At 39.4% G+C, this 13,968-nt stretch overlaps 1 pseudogene; it reads left to right on the top strand.

Moving 5' to 3' along the window:
- Positions 1-12,466, top strand: part of LOC127430927 (transmembrane protein 132D-like) — a 67,742-nt pseudogene extending 55,276 nt beyond the window's left edge.
- The last annotated feature ends 1,502 nt before the right edge of the window (positions 12,467-13,968 follow it).

Genomic DNA, 13,968 nt, shown 5'->3' with positions numbered 1-13,968 from the left:
GTTATAATGCTGACACGAACGCACATGTGAGAGGCTTCGACCTGTGGCTTATGGGTTACTTTTATGCAATGTGCAAATTTCACTGCGACCTCTCCTTGGTGGATGTTTATTAGGTGACCTGACACCTCTGTGTAACATCTAGGCGAAAGCGTTAGGAGTTAAATAACAACAACAGCAGGCTTGGAGACTATCGTAAACTTACCAACCCCTAATCCACTCTAAGGGCACACTGACTTATGCTTGGCAAGTCGTGAGAGAAGTCAATCATCTAACAGAACCAAACTTTGAACTAATGATTCAAGTTATTACTTTAGATTCTTATGCATACACACTGTGAAAATATTGTTCTCTTAGGAAAGTCAACATCCAAAGAACATGGACATTCAATAGGTGAACAATGAAGGCTTGAATCCGAGCACTGATATCCCCTGCCAGCCCTTGGCATAGATGCATGCAGAACAATACCAAACCACTTCTCTTTAAAGTATAACAAAGTTTATTGATGCAGTAATATCAATTAATAATCAATACAATGCAGTCGATAAACTTCTGACTTCCAACTACAAACTAAACAGTAACATAATTAGAATTGGTAACAGATAAGCCTATAATACATGGGAGGATTGTAGAGATGTGTGTTTGTGTGAATGGGTGTATGTGTAAGGAGAGAAGGAGTGCACAAAATGGCGGACGTGGCTCTCGTGGAGAGTGCATCACGTGAGGCTACCGGCCAGAGAATGTGGCCGTGAATGTGGGCAGAGAGACTGGTTAATGGCGTCTGCCCATTTAACACACATCTCTGCTGGTACGATAACTTAGGGACAAAGCTGGGCTCTATTGCCAAGTTATCTGTTCGCCAAATGTGTGTATGGTATGTTTGTGAGGGGTCGTGTGTGTGTGCAGTTAGTACGAGAGAGAGAGAACAGGGTGATGACACCGAAGCCGGTTTAGCGATCGTGGGAGAGATGGCAACTGTTAGTTTTATCACTCAGAGGCGCGGTGAACGGCTCGTAATTCATCCGCCACGGTCGTTGGTTCTTTAATGGATAAACTTAGTGTGCTGGTCTCACTCGCAGTGGCAGAAATGCACAAACAGCCCAACGTGGTTGGATGGCAACACAGCAAATCTCATTCGTGGTAACAGTAAGTTACAGTAATACCTTGAGTATTATTAGCAGCAATGAGTGGAGTTGGCTGTCCGTAAACTGTACAAGCAATAACCTTGATACACAAGAATATCACACTATAATAATTTATCTCTGCCCAGACATAAACCCCTTGAGTCACGTGAGGATGCGGGTAGAATGTGTGTTTGTCCGTCGTTTGACTCCGACTCAGTTCCTTGAAGCTCGGGTTAAATAGATGATTCTTTAGTCTAGACTTAAACTGAGTGAATGTGTCTGCATCCCAAACAGTGTTAGGGAGACTATTCCATAGTTTAGGAGCCAAACAGGAAAAGGATCTACCTCCTTTTGTGGATTTTGAAATTCTAGGAACTATTAACAGGCCAGAGTTTTGTGATCATAATGAGCGTGATGGAATATAGCATGGTAGAAGGTCAATTAAGTACTGTGGAGCTAGACCACTCAAAGCTATGTATGTAGTTAACAGAATTTTAAAATTAATATGAAATTTAACAGGTAGGCAATGTAACGACAGTAAATTGGGGCTAATATGATCATATTTCTTGGTTCTAGTCAGCACTCTGGTTGCTGCATTTTGAACCAATTGAAATTGTATTTATTGAACTTACTGGACATCCTTCCAGTAATGCATTACAATAATCTAGTCTTGAGGTCATGAACGCATGAATTAGTTTATCGGCATCAGCAACAGAGAGCATGTGTCGTAACTTGCAATATTTCTTAAGTGGAAGAATGCTGTTCTACAAACATTGGAAAAAATTGTTTTCAGAATTTCATATTGGTATAAAATATAACACCTATAAGTTCTTCGCTGTTGATGACGATGTAACAGTACATCCATCGAGAGTCAAATTATATTTTAGCGCCTTTTTTTTTTTTAGAGGTTTTTGGTCCAATAACTAGAACCTCTGTTTTGTCAGTATTGAGTAGAAGGAAATTTCTGGCCATCTAATCTTTGATTTCATTGATACACTGCAAATTTTGAGAAATGTGAAATGTCGTCGAGTTTCGAAGAAATATAAAGTTGGGTATCGTTGGCATAACAGTGCAAACTTACTCCATGTTTCCTGATAATATCTCCCAGGGGAAGCATATATAAGGAGAAAAGCAGAGGCCCTAAAACTGATCCCTGTGGCAATCCATACTTTTGTTTGATTTGACAATTCCTCCTTTACACAGACAAAGTGGTAGCGGTCTGCTAAATAGGACCTAAACCATGCTAATGCAAGTCCACAGATGCCGACATAATTCTCTAGCCTATTCAAGAGAATATTGTGATCTATCATGTCAAAGGCATCACTAAAATCCAAAAGCACTAGAAGAGAAATGCAGCCGCGATCACATGATAAAAGCAAGTAATTAGTAACTCTGATAAGTGAAGTCTCTGTACTGTGGTGTGGCCTAAATCCTGACTTAAATTGTTCATATGTACTATTTCTCGTAGAAATTAACATAATTGGGAGGACACAATTTTTCTAGTATAATCGACATAAACGGGAGATTTGAAATCGGTCTATAATTAGCCAATTCTCCAGGATCAAGTTGTAGCTTCTTAAGTGGTTTGATATCTGCCATTTTAAAGTTTCTTGGGACATGTCTTAAGGATAGCGAGGAGTTAATAATATTAAGAAGAGGTTCTGAAATTACAGGGAATACCTCTTTTAAGAGCTTGGTTGGTATTGGATCTAACATGCATGTTGTGGCTTTTGATGTTTTGATAAGTTTTGTTAGCTCTTCATGACCTATGACAGCGAAGGATTGAAGTTTCACGAGTGGAAAATTATGAGACAGTGTTTTGTGAGGTACTGTGACCAGATGATTGCATAAATCCTATTTTATTTCTGATTATTTGAATTTTATCCAGTAAATTAATTCATGAAGTCATTACTATTGTGCTGCGATGGAATATCTGGTTCAGTTGAGGCTTTATTCCTACCCAATTTAGCTACAGTACTAAATAAACACCTAGGATTGTTGTGGTTATTTTGTATGAGTTTGCTAAAATATGCTGCCCTGGAAGTTTGTAGTGCCTGTCTGTAGCTACAGACACTATCCTTCCATGCACCGCGAAATACCTCTAATTTTGTATTCTTCCACTTGCGCTCTATTTTCCGAGCTGCTTTCTTGAGAGCATGAGTGTGATCATTGTACTATGGTGCGGGGCTTTTTAAAAAAAATTTTTTTTATTTAATCGAAGGGGGGGGCGACACTATGAAGAGTGCTAGAGAAGACTGTATTTCTTCTAGAAGAAAGTAAGTTCTTCTAGACTTTGGGGCTTACTGAGTGTATGAGATAGATCTCGAAGATTATTAGAGAAGCTATTTTTAGTGGTCAAAAGAATTGTTCTACATGAACGATAGCGTGTAGATTGAGTAACATTAGCTGATCGCAGCATAAAAGAGACGAGGTAATGATCTCAGATGGCATCGATCTGTGGTAGAATGTCTATAGTATCAACATCAACTCCATATGACTAGCGTATGATTATGCCGATGGTCCTGTCACATTTTGTCTGACTCCAAGCGAGTTGAGAATATTGATAAATGCTAATCCCAATGTGTCATTTTCATTATCTTTATGAACGTTGAAGTCACCAACAATTAAAGCTCTATCTACAGTAACTACTAGATCTGATAGAAAATTTGCAAATTCACCAAGGAAATCAGAATAAGGCCCGGGTGATCTATATACTGTAGCAAGGGCAAAAGATGACAGAGATTTTTTATTTATATCTGACAGTGTTACATTTAAGCATTATTAGTTCAAAAGACTTAAACTTATATTCTGTCCTCTGAGTAACACCAAAAATGTCACTGTAAATTGCAGCAACACCTCCTCCTCGACCCTTCAGATGAGGCTAATTTTTATAACAATAACCTGGGAGAGTAGATTCATTTGTTTATCTGGTTTAATTCATCTGGTTTAAGCCAGGTTTCAGTCAAACAGAGCACATCCAATCTATGATCTGTAATAATTTCATTTACAATTAGTGCTTTGGTTGAAAGAAATCTAATGTTTAGTAGCCCTGTCTTTATATGATGTTTATCTTACATTTCTTTATTTAATTTAATTTTTTCAAGTTTGACCGTATTCATATTTATAGTGAGGGGTTTGTGTTTGGTAGTTCGGGGAACAGACACAGTCTCTATATGATATCTAGGTGATACAGTCTCTGTGTTGTAGTTTATGTGACCTGTGTGACATCTCAAGGCAGCTAGCAAATGTTCAGATTAGCCAGTTTGTCTGCTTCCTGACCTGGGCCCCAGTTAGTCAGATACTATCATTATTAAGACTATGAGCTAAATTACTAGAGAGGAGATCGGCACCTTCCCTGGAGGGATGGAGTCCGTCTCTCTTTAGCATGTCAGGTCTACCCCAAAAACTCTTCCAATTGTCTATAAATCCTATGCAATTCTCCAGATACCACTCAGATATCCAGCCATTTAGTGACACTAATCTACTATAAACCTCGTAACCACGACAAGTAGGGAGGGTGCCAGAGCATATTACAGTGTCTTACATCATTTTTGCAAGTTCACACACCTCTTTAACATTATCTCTAGTGATCTCCGACTGGCAAAGTTGGACATTGTGAGTGCCAACATGAATAACAATTTTAGAAAATCTACGTTTAGCATTATCCAGCACTTGTAAATTTCATCTGATGTCAGATGCTCTGGCACCTGAAATGCATTTAACGATGGTGTCTGGAGTCTCTATTACCATGTTACTTACAAATAGAATCACCTATGACCAAGGCTCTTTCAACATGATTCTCAGTAGGTGCATCACTGATTGGGGAGAATCGATTGGAAATCCTAACAGGAACGGGAGAGTGATGTCACTTTTGTGAGCGAGTATGCTGCCGAGACGTCACCCAAATGCCCTGTTGCGGGGGCTCTTCAGCCGGAACCAAAGAGTGAGTGTTGCTCGCTGTACTACACGCATCTGAAACAGTATCTACCGGCTTCTCTTTCTCACTGACCTCCACTAGCATTCGGATGCTGGTCTCCAACTCATTAACCTTCTGCGTCAGCCTGACTATTTCCTTACATTTATCACATGTGAATCCCTCACTGCTGACGGAAGAAGCTATAGTAAATATATGGCATGCAAAGCACGAAGCGATAATATGAGGGATGCCATGACTTACGTGAGCGGTGAGGGTTTGAGATCGATGTGAGTCCTTCACGCAATTGTTGTTATGATTGTTCTTGATAAGCGGTGCTTTGAGGTCGATACAATAATCTGTGTAACACAGAGGTGAAAACGGGTGAGCACGGTAAAATGCACGCAGTTTAATCGTGATAAAAATAGAAAGCAGATGCACATGGAAAATTGCACAGTTGAATCGCAATAAGAGAATAATGCGGGGGGAAAACCTGATGCGCACTGAAAAATGGCAGATATTCTATTACAACCATTCAAATTCTCGAAATATTTTTTAGTACATATCGTCGTAAATAACATCTTAAAGTTAGGATAACCTCACAGTTGTCTTAAATCCTAAAAGGTAAAATGTTTAATGAATTTACTGGGATTTTCATGTTGAGTATAAAGTAGCAATGGTCTGTTTGCGTAGAAATTAGATTTTAGACCAAAAAAAGTTTGACTGTTTTGTGTTTAATTATATTTTTCTTTTCAGCTTGTAAACCATGTAAATGTTATCACCAAATTCAAACAATACATGTTGTTTTGAAGCTTCTTAATGTGGTGACCAATCATGCTTAACGGATGCGGTGCATATAGCGCTCTCTTTCCGCAATCTTTAGAGTTCATAGAAACATAATTATAACATTAGAAAGCGGAGACTTTCTTTTTCACACCCCATCCACATCCCTATCGGAGTTGGGCACAGCGGAGACAGCCTCCGTCACCCTTTCCCATTTAACACATGTCTCTGCTGGTATGATAACTTAGGGACAAAGTGATAACTTAATGGAAGCAAGGCTTAGGAGGAATTACCGGGGTTTTATAATTTCGATGATATCATGGTTGAGGGACGTGTTCTGTCGTGCGTTTCCTCCAATAGGAGTTGAGAGTTCGATCCTTCAGAATTTCACACCTAGGTGTAAAGTGAGCAAGGCTTGATGGGATCTGAAGTCTGTTTGGACTCCCTTTGTTTGATTTTGGCGCCATTTTTCGTGTTATCAGGCTTTGAGCGACCCTGCAGGTCCCAGTCAGGTTTTATGACTGTGTGGGGGTAGGCCTGCCTTTGTCTCCTATCTGAGCACATGATGCCCAACCCACACACACACTTAAATATGGAGATAGAAATGTTGCATGTTAACATACAAATGGAAAGTGATTTATAATTAGAATGTTGGTTCACAAATAAATTGAATGAGATCCACAAAAAATAATATTCTCAAATAAAAAAAAATTACAAATATATTTAACTCACAAACAACTCTGTCCAGCATTAATTTGTGAATCGTACACATTTATTTGCAGATCTCTACCCGTATTTGTTGATTTTGAAACAAATCTAATGTCAAGACGTGCACACAAATCTACAAAAAGGTGGACTCCATCCACCATCTGCTCAAGCCAATCAGAAAACAGCCACATTATTCAGACCAATCGTAACACTATCTTCAACCAATCATGCTTCGTTTTACTATCAGGGCAGCACCAGTCACAGTGCTCTCATGAGCATGGAATTAAGCAAGAACATACAGATAAGTTCCAAGGCCACAAAACTTTAAAGAAATGGACACCATCAAAGGAATACTGTGATTTAAGGTCCGTATAATTTTCTCTCGGTTATAAACGTGTAGTGTCTTGTTAAATGTCGACAGCTGAAAATTGCCCATTTGTAGAGTGTCCTGATCATTAGCTTTACAGCTAACCTGGCTGACTGTATGAGTCTGCTATTTTAATTTTAACCAAGTTTCTTGACTGAAATGTGTCGTCAAAACCTTTACTCTTAATGTTACATGACAGATCCAAACAGACACACACTATTAGACACTACAAAGTTCAGTAGTACAGATAGTGTCTTTATAAAACATTAATCATATTAGATGATCTTAGGAGCACAAACCATAAATTAATAGCCTATATTACACCGTGTACAAGATCTGCTATGCCAGTAATTTGGTTTCACATTATGTTAATGTATTTAATAAAAGCAGTTGTAAGGTAATATTTGTAACGTTGGGTACTTGGAGTGGAAGAGAGGAGATGTAGGAGTAGATACTTTAAATATTTTAATAACAACTGCTTGAGTGGAACAAACAATAAAGCTTAAAATCATAACATAACACAACGTTACACTTCAAGGACTGACAATGGATGAACAAAACAGGAGGGTATTTATACAAACAAGGGCAGATGATGGAATGGAGGACAGGTGAGGATGATAGGGAACAGATGCAAGTGATGAGGGCTGTGAATTCTGGAAAATGTAGTCAGGGGGAAAACTTCAAAATAAGAGTCCTTGAAAAACATGAGGGAGACAGACTGTGACAATATTTATTAGAATTTTGCATTTTAGCACTTTTGTGTGAATGTTTTAGGAGGTACTATTACGGAGTCCCTTTCTAAAATACAGCATCATGTTCTGACAGTGATAATTGACTCATTAGTTATTGCCATCTTTTTCAGATGTTTCCCCTGTGTACTGCTCATCAACTTTGAGCACTTGACTCACCTGCTCAAACTCAGTGGTTCCAGCTCCAGTACAGGACACCTTTTAAAATGTTTAATATGAGATCCTTTATTTTTCTGTTATGTCAGATTTCTTTTAAGTTACAATGCCATGTCTTGAAATGAAAGTGCAATACAAAATTTAAATAAACTGTAACATTGTCTTTGGGTTGACTTAAAAATGAAAATTATGTCATTTACTCACCCTCATGTTTTTTTAAAACCCATACCATTTAGTTTCTTCTGTGGAATATGAGAATACATAGTAAAATGTAGATGCTGCTAGTGAGGCTGAAATCAAAGCGAGGCTGTCAGTCTCCTTTTGAGTTCCTCCCACAGAAGAAGTCAGTCGTTTGGGTTTGGAACAACATGAATATGAGTATAAATGATGACTCATCGACAAAATATTTCATCATTTAGTTGAAAAATCTTTTGAGTGGGGTGGAGGTGCTGTTTAGGGGAGTTCACATGTACCTTGGTGTGGTTTGAGGCTTCAAGGACGCAAAGGGAGAGTCACAAACAAGGGAATGGAGTAGGTGAGCAAACCTAGGTGATCACCTGGCACTTCAGACATTTGTATCCAAATTAACTCTGCTACAGAGCACCTCAGCAGGTCAGCAATCTGTTTTAAACATTGAGTCAATGGTTAGATGGTTTGGTCCATTCTTTGTATCCAGGCAAACAATGTTAAGCACTAGTTAGTACCTTTTTGTAGTCCTCTTTGTTCTTTTCTCACTCCAATGGCACTCAAGTTTGTTGTACATGAACATCCTCATTGCCACATCATGGTGTTGTATCAGTTGTCTGGGACGGATACTCCTAGTCAGGGTAAGAGCATTCAGCACAAATGATTGGAAAAAATAACAGTTACATGTTAAAAACAAGTCCATTAATGTATAGAAAAGAATATGTTACACAAACAAGATTGGGCCATGGAGCTTTGTGATGTCTTGTGATGTCTCACCAGTAGCACAAAATCCCACAACTGTTTCCATCTTTTTGTGATGTGGAGCAGAGTGCACCAGTTCTCCAGTATCCTTGCAACTCTTTTTATTATTATTATTATTATTATTATTATTATTGTCCTCCTGTATCTCACAGCCCATATACTTCCTGAGTAAATAAGTGAAACATGCATTGTTTTACAGGGTTAACATAATTATTTATTGTGAGTAACTTTGGACTGGTCTGCCATAACACTAAGTGCTAAAAATATACATATTTTGAAATATTATTACAATGATTTTTTTTAAATACATTAACATAATATTAAAGCACATTAATGCTATAGCAGATCTTGTACACGGTGTTATAAGAACATCATTGGACCCTTTCTAGATCCCCTTCAATTTGCTTATCGAGCAAACAGGTCTGTGGATGATGCAGTCAACATAGGATTGCATCATATACTGCAACATCTGGACAGACCAGGGACATATGCAAGAATCCTTTTTGTGGACTTCAGTTCAGCTTTCAACACCATCATCCCAGCTATACTCCAGAATAAATTACTTCAACTCTCTGTTCCCATGTCTATCTGTCAGTGGATTACCAGCTTTCTGACAGACAGGCAGCAGCTTGTGAGACAGGGGAAACTCACTTCTAGCACCTGTACAATCAGCACTGGTGCCCCCCAGGGATGTGTGCTCTCCCCACTACTCTTCTCCCTCTACACCAATGACTGCATCGACAAGGACCACTCTGTCAAGCTCTTGAAGTTTGCAGATGACACCACTGTCATCAGCCTCATCCGAGATGACGATGATTCTGCATACAGAAGGGAGGTTGAACAGCTGGCTGTCTGGTGCAGTCAAAACAACCTTGAGCTGAACACGCTCAAAACGGTGGAGATCATTGTGGACTTTAGGAGAAACACCCCAACACTGACCCCCCTCACCATTCTAAACAGCACTGTGGCAGCAGTGGAGTCATTCAGGTTCCTGGGCACTACCATCTCACAGGACCTGAAGTGGGAGACCCACATTGACTCCACTGTGAAAAAGGCCCAGCAGAGGTTGTACTTCCTTCGCCAGCTGAGGAAATTCAACCTGCCACAGGTGCTTCTGATACAGTTTTACTAAGCAGTCATTGAGTCTGTCCTCTGCACTTCAATAACTGTCTGGTTTGGTTCAGCTGCGAAATCAGACATCAGAAGACTACAAAGGACAGTTCGGACTGCTGAGAGGATTATAGGTTGCCCCCTGCCCCACCTTCAAGAACTATACACTTCCAGAGTGAGGAAAAAGGCTGGAAAAAAATCACTCTGGACCCCACTCACCCTGCCCACTACCTTTTCGAACTGTTGCCTTCTGGCCGATGCTTCAGAGCTCTGAGCACCAGAACCGTCAGGCACAGGAACAGTCTTTTCCCTCAGGCTATCCATCTCATGAACAGTTAAATTGCCCCACTGAGCAATAACACACAGTTTAGTTTTTTTTTTATTTATCCAACACATCCAACCTCTTCTGCCATTTCATTCCTCTGAAAAAAATAAAATAAAAATGAAAAAAACATTTGCACTGTACATAACAGATTTGTATTTGCACTGTACATAACAGATTGTATTATATTTGCACTACCCATGTGTATGTGTGTGTGTATGTATGTGTATAATTTATAGTTTTATTTTTTATTATTATCTATGTCTTGCTGCTGTTTTTGTATTGTTTTTGTATTGTTGTACACTGGAAGCTCCTGTCACTAAGACAAATTCCTTGTATGTGTAAGCATACTTGGCAATAAAGCTGATTCTGATTAATTTATGGTTTGTGCTCCTAAGATCATCTAAAATGATTCATGCACATTATTTGCACAAGTGAAATTAAACTGAACTTTAATGTCTGTACGGGATTTCTTAAAGAAACATACACCTGTTTCGATTATAATTGCACATGTAAACATACTGATAGATAAACATTTTATACCTTCCCTGCTGAATAGACCAATATTGCTGGTCACCATATGTTTTGTTTTGGAGGCTGGTGTTCCCACATGGCTTCTTAACTAGCTTAGCCAGCAAGTCTTCCTTGGTCAACCAGCTTAAATTGAAAGACCGTGCTATTTGACCTTAATTGTTTGCTGGTGAACAGCTTGTCTATGCTGGTCCACTAGCTAGACCAGCACCAAACCAGCATAAACCAGCTTTTAAAAAAAAATTTCAGCAGTGTTTGTATACTGTTTAAATGAGCTTTCTTTGTAATAACAGGAGGCGGTGGTTGGCTGCTGGCTACACTTCAGCGATGGCTCACGGACTCCTCTTGATCTGTACAATCCCCGTGGTTATTCTCTCTCCATTACTTCACATGACACAAGGGTAGTGTCTGTATGCAAGATTCCAGGGGCTGGCTTTGTTGTGGTTGTAGAGGCCGAGGGACATGGCCTATTGCTCAGAGCAGAGCTTGCCATCTGTGAGGCTTGTCAGAAATCCAAACGCAAGAGCAAACTAGCAGTAGGTGGAGGCACCATGAAGGTTAAATTCCCATTGGATGAGCAGACTGCAGGGACTGGCAAGAAAGAAGCTGAAGCAGAGGGCGAGCATGTTGATGATGGTGAAGAAAACAGTAAGCCTAAAAACTGATCCTCACGTCCCCTTTGAACTCAGTGAAAATCCTAAAAAACACACTTCAACACACTGGTTTCCAAGAGAGTACCACGAGTGAGATAAAAACAGCAACCAAGTCCAACCTGCAAGAGGCGTTAGGGGGTGGTGTATCCACAATTACATCAATAAATAGCATGGACAAGACTGTCATCACCAAGCTCATTGCCGACAAATCTTTTGTAATGGTAGTACAGAAAAGTCCAATAAAGAAAAGCGTTGGGAGTTTGGTTGAAAACTCTAACTTCCCATTCCAAGTGGAGGAACCCAAGAGGGAACCACCCCTAGTGGAGAACGATTTGATACAGATGTTCAGTATCTTCACAGACATAGAGGTCTGCATCTATGCAGTGGTAGCAGTCTCTTGCTTGGCCATCATAGCCTTCCTGCTTAACTGCGCAACCCACAATGCAAGATCACGCAACAGGAAAACTCCAGTTCAGTGCCATGCCCAATCCAAGCACAAGCATCACTGGGTACATTTAAGAACACCTGCAGAGAAAAGCAGAGCTGCACCAATTGCAACCACTTGCAAGCAAGAGATGCAGGCAGCTGTGGAGATGCCAAGAACCATTCAGATGCAGCATAGCATTGATCGGCCCAGAGGCATGGAAATGATCCAACCAAGGGTGATGCCAGACATAGCCATTCCAGGAGAGGAGAGGACTACGACTCTGGAAAAAAGGACCAACACCCTCACAAGGCATGACCCAGTGGCCTTCAAAATGGCCAAACTGCTGGCAAAGCCCATTCACAATGAACCTCTGCATTCTCCCACAAGCAAGAGGAACCAGGTCCAGTTCATAACCTTTACTACTCTGGACATCAAACATCTGGCTGCTCTCAAGAAGAGTGTCAGAACCTCAGCTGGGCCTGTCAGCCAGTTTGTCAGCCAGTTAGTCAGACTACAGCAATTGGTCAGGGTGGATTAAGTGGTCAGGATGAATGAACCAATCATGTTAATGTGTGTAGACGAGTTGAAGGGTGTATTCTGACAGGAGGCTCTGCTGAGTGCAAAGGGATTCTACCAGAAGGTCCATGGCCTGTGGCTACACCAGTGTCAAATGTGTGACATGGTGTTTGTGTGGTGTGTGTGTGTGTGTGGAACAGGACAGGGATGTCTAAATAACAGCTTTATAAGCCTTATCTATGAAACATGAGCAGAACAAATCTCTTTATATTGTTCAAAAACCAACTCTTTCTTAAATTGTTGCTTTGAATTGAATGTTACAATTTATGCAAGAATAGTTTTAAGAATGATTTACACTGAAGTTAATTAGGTTTTTGCTTCATGAAGGAGGCCCTATAAGTTTACTGTATGAAGACCTGAGAGTAGATTCCAAAAAGAATCAAGTCTTCGATTCTGAGGCACTGGGTATAGACATCGACTCCAAAGCAAATCGATTCCGCTTAGGGGAAGAGGAGACATGATCTTTCGTCATACATACTATCAATCATAAATAGTAGGGATGTCCCGATACCGATTCTGGTATCGTGTCTGATACCGCGCTTATGTACTGGTATTCGTACTTGTAAAAATATTCCAATACCAAAAACTGATATCATCTGACATACGAATGTATGTTGTTATGTCTTAGTTAGATTATTTAACCACAAAAGCTGCGATTTATTGAGATAAATACATAGTTTGAATGCAATTCAAATGTGAGCACTTGTGAATGTGGAGACAGTGTTGTGCTGATGCAAGCAGCTCATACCTTTTAAGGCTCTTCCAAGGTTTATACAGGGAAAACACTATCATGACCATCGCATGCTCTGTAGCAGATGATAGTAAACAGAGTGCAAATTCACATTGTAGTGCGAGGCGCATACAGAATACATATTTAATTAAATAGTAGTCTTTTGTGGTTTAATAATCACTCTGAGTCATGTAGCCATCTGCTTTTCCAGAGTGGGAATCTGCCATCATAATGTCAGTGCTCCTTGGTCAAAACAACACAGAAACACTTCAAAATAAAAGCTCTGTCAAAATTAAAGGTACATTATTAGGAAAAAAATATGACAGAACTATATCACTACTGTAAAATTATGCAATATTCACTGTACTACTACTACTAGTAGTACTACTTCTACTCTGTTATGCAGCACTTTGACAAAATATAACTCCAATGTTGTATTTTGGATTGTGCTGTGAGGTTCTGTATATAAGCACAAAAAACAAAAATTTTGAAAATTAATTGTTATATTTTCATTTGATTAAAGTTTTTATGAATTCATTTATTTAAATGCCATGTTGATGATAAAATAGAAATAAACTGATGATATGTAAAAAAAAAAAAAAAAAATGTATCAGCAAATACCAAAAATGAAGTGTCAGTATTCGTACTCATTGTCAAATTAAAATGGTATTGGGACATCCCTAAATAGTGTGAAGTATGCTTTATATTGCTCTGTTTATTTTAAGATTTAATTTTGCCCCCTGTTTTGTTTGTTTTTTGTCCTTCGAAACGATAAAAATTGATTCTGGAATCCACTCTTGGAATCGATTCCATGGATTCCAAAAACGTGGAACCTATTAAAACATTTCTGGAATCAAACAGTCCTATGAGTAGG

The sequence above is a fragment of the Myxocyprinus asiaticus genome, chromosome 40 (genome assembly GCF_019703515.2).
Source record: "Myxocyprinus asiaticus isolate MX2 ecotype Aquarium Trade chromosome 40, UBuf_Myxa_2, whole genome shotgun sequence".
In the NCBI taxonomy this organism is placed as follows: domain Eukaryota; kingdom Metazoa; phylum Chordata; class Actinopteri; order Cypriniformes; family Catostomidae; genus Myxocyprinus; species Myxocyprinus asiaticus.
Note: the sequence above shows the minus strand (reverse complement) of the source record. Positions and strands in the feature narration are given on the sequence as shown.